Genomic DNA, 4,071 nt, shown 5'->3' with positions numbered 1-4,071 from the left:
CTAGCTGCTTTCCCTATAGTCTTACACTGCTAAATTAGGGAGAGCTAGTGCAGATAGCCCTCGTGTAGCTTTGCATGCAATTCAAAACAAACAGATCCGTGAGTTATTGCTGTAGATGTGTCCATACAGCTGTATCTGGAACACTTCATAGCAAATATTTTTGTCTAGAGACACTGAACTGTGTGATCATTGGTACTAATCAATGTCGCTGATAATGTGGGCCTTTCTTAAATTTCATTATGGATATAGGTCAACATGGGAGTTTCAGAGGTAACTAGTATCATAACTGTCATCTTCAGTAGAAATTGGTCATGTTACAAGCATGAATTAGTAACTTACCAGTAATTATCTCTTCAATGAGATGTGTTCTATAGTAATCAGAAATTTTTCAAAATCTTCAAAAGCTGCGGTGATCTCCTCCATTATCCTGTAAGATTATTTATTTTAAACAACTGAGAATCTTATTAGCTGGAGAAGTTATGCAGTAGAAAACATTATTAGGCTTTTTGTTTTTTATGCTTCAATTATTAAATTTCTTGTTTTCTAAATTCTTTTGTTTCTCTTATTTACATATTTTTCCTCCTACTTCTGTTTTAAAGTCTTCTTTGATTGTTAAACAGTTGGAAGTGAATGTGTGATAAGATTACATCTAACAACATTGAATAATATTTGTTAATAAGTTTATGATAATAGTTTGCAACATCATAATGTTCTACTTTAAGAATTAACTGTAGATTCAAACTGTGAAGAATAGCTCATACTGGTTTTTATGATTGAATTTGATATGACCATTCCTGTGGTCAATCAGATAATACAGCCATTTTTGTGATACCAAAATTGTATTCAATTCTACTTGATTGACTATGGCATGTTTTTTATGATAAGGAACTGAATAGAATATGCTACTTTGCTTTTTGAAGAAGGCTGTTTCTTCATAAGAGAAACATTACAGAAATGGAGAAAATTGCAACAACAAAAATTCAATAGGTTTTGTAATGTCAGAAATGTTTTTTCTTTCTATTTAACAACAAACTTTGAATATTTTAAGTGCTCATCATCAGTTGCTCTTATCTAGAGTAAGAGGCTCGTATAATTTTAAAATTAAGAAAGAACAATCTTTTTTTTATGCTGGCTAGATTTTCAGAAAATTAACATCAAATTGTGAAAAATTGCATATTTTACCCAAAATTAACTTTTGGGTGAGGATAACAAAGGCAAAAATTAAGAGATTTTGGTTGTTTTTTTCACACAAAAAAAGATTGTCTTAACAGACTTATCAAATGTTCTTGAAACTGGAAAATACTAGTTCGACAATTATAAATATAATGAATTATTCAGTACAGCAATTGCTAATGTAGTATAATAAGCATTATTTTTAGTGTGTACATTTCTGGAAACTTGCAGTAATGTTATTTGTGTTGAATAAATGTATCATCTTTAACTAGACATAATGTGAATGTAAATTTTAGCCTATATTAAGACTGTCCATATTTTAGTATGTTTTAGAGATGAACATTGTTTAGTTTTAAGTTTTCTGACTTGATAACATGAGGATGTGTGATTTGTACTAGTAATAAATAATAAAGAACAAGATTGTGGGTAACAATGTGCATTGTGAACACAGATGAATTAGGAACTTTTATAACTAACTAACATCACAAAACAACACTGTTTTACAGTAGCTGTATACAAATTCAGAATTTGTTATATCTGTATTTATGTGTAACGAGTTTTTGACGTTTCATTACAGACAGCTTCTGACATGGACAGCATCCAAGTTATCGTCACGTCATTGCAAAATATTTTGCATGTAACACATCATAATACAGGCTTAGATATCCTCTTACCCCCTTAGCGTTATGTAAATTTTGAATGGTCCCCAAATTATTGTACAATCTACAATGTGTTACAATTTTTTATTATTGTCATCAATCAATTTTATATTTAAAAAAACTATCTGTCATAAAATCAGTATTCGTAACAAAAACCGCCAAGTCAGAAAAATGATGTAACAAGAATGAACTTCTCACAAGTTATTTTATTAACAATGTTGCAGTAACGAAATATCCAGTAATTAAATGTTCATAACAAACTGTCCAGATTCCATGTATAACCTCATTACTTCAAAACTACAAAAAAGCTTATATGTACCTATTTGAGGCAGTAAGTCATATATTAAAAATGGAATTTTGTGTTTTGCATAACATATGTTACCACACACTTCTATATTATGAATACATATGTTACATATGCAACAGCTCTATTCTAAACATCAGTATCAGAATCATATCTGTGTGATCTTACCTAGTTTGAGAACAATGCTGTCATGTGGATTTTCTAGACAAACAAATCCATTATGTATGAAAAACTCTGCATTGGATCTCACTCCATAGAAAATGCACACCTTTTGAAGAACAAAAAAAAGATAGCCTTATCAAAAGTGGAAGAAATGGTGAACTAATCATGAAACACTTAATACTTTTGTTTGTTATTAAAAACAAAATAACTGATATCTGCATGTGCAATATCAAAGCTATAAAAGAAATGAAGCTTTATGTATGTAGGCTGAATAGTGTGATAAAACTTTCTGAATTACACAATTATCTATGTATGCACAATAAAGCAACATAAGGCCCTTGCTTAAGGCCTGTGATTTAAGAATTTAGCCAAAGGTTTAAAGCAAGAGCATATAAGTTTCTTGAGTACTATTTCAATCTCTTACCTATGACAAAATCAGGAACATGATGATGAGTACATAAAAATTAAAAAGATGAACAAAGAAAAAAAAGCTCAAACCTTCAACTACAAAAAACGAGTGGGTTAAAAAGAGTTCATTTGACAACAGATAACTAAGAGTACAAAAGTGTTGAAACACGTTTAAAAGCTATAGATACATGGCAATATTGAAATATTCCTTAATACTTCTTTTAAAACAATTTAGTATAGAGATTCAACTTCTCATCACAATAACAGAAGACTTATCCATTTGAAGAAACATTATGAGCAGGAACATAGACTGTGCTTTATATATTTACATTATCATTATTATAGTAATTTGATTATGATTCTATTGCTTACGTTTTTTGTTTCCAACTGCTGCTGTAGTTATTGGGTAGTCAGGGTTAAGTATTTTAAAATTGGGTTGTTCTCCATCAGCCCTATCTAATGTTTTTGGACTGAAATAGATTCCATGATAAATGTAGTTTCTTACCAACTGTCTGTGAGATAATTCTTCATGCAACAACAACAGACACTTTCAATTGTAAAAGTAGTAAGGGAAGGTCTGATAAGCTACTGCTTTTAAGGTTCTTATTTCTGAAGTGAGTTTCATGATGGTTACTGTGACACACTTTTTACTAGGTCATGTGATCTCACAATGTTTAGCGCATTTGGCTTATCATTGCTTGTGAGCATCCTTTACTGTTTTGAGGTATTTTGGGTCTTTTTTTTTTCTATGTTCACTGTTTTATCCTATGTTTGTCAGCAATGATTTGGTCTGTCGTTTGCTCAAGTTACCTGGCATATTATTTCTAAGTTGTATATGCTCATGTAATAATTTGCCACCAAATTTGTCTTCAAGGGACATGTTACAACAACTGCCTACTGTTAACTCTTTCAGCATGGGCTCAGTCTCTGGGACCGACCTCGTAACTATTTAGTGCTTGTTATAGTTTTCATGTTATAACTTTTAAATTAGTAAGAGAATGTTAACAAAATTTGGCAGATTATCAGTAAACATTACAATGCTTTCATATGCAAAAGATAATTTTTTTATTAAGTCTTGAGGTTTATTAAGCAATGTTTTTCTCATTTCTATTTTTTCTTTTTGCATGTTGCCTATCTATCATGCAAAGTAAATTTTCATTTTAAGATTAAAAATACTTTTATGCATCAGAAAATTTTGAAATTTCTCATGCGAAATCTTTATCATGTCTAGATAGTTATCAAATATTTCTTAAGTAAAAACTTTATATTTTATCAGTTATTTTCGGTAATTAATCTCTCTACGGGTTTGGTAGATTTGACCGATCTCACAACCACCATAAAAATTAGGAAATAAATGTGAATTAT

The sequence above is a fragment of the Limulus polyphemus genome, unplaced genomic scaffold, assembly GCF_000517525.1.
Source record: "Limulus polyphemus unplaced genomic scaffold, Limulus_polyphemus-2.1.2 Scaffold2217, whole genome shotgun sequence".
Classification (NCBI taxonomy): domain Eukaryota; kingdom Metazoa; phylum Arthropoda; class Merostomata; order Xiphosura; family Limulidae; genus Limulus; species Limulus polyphemus.
This window is presented reverse-complemented; position numbering follows the sequence as displayed.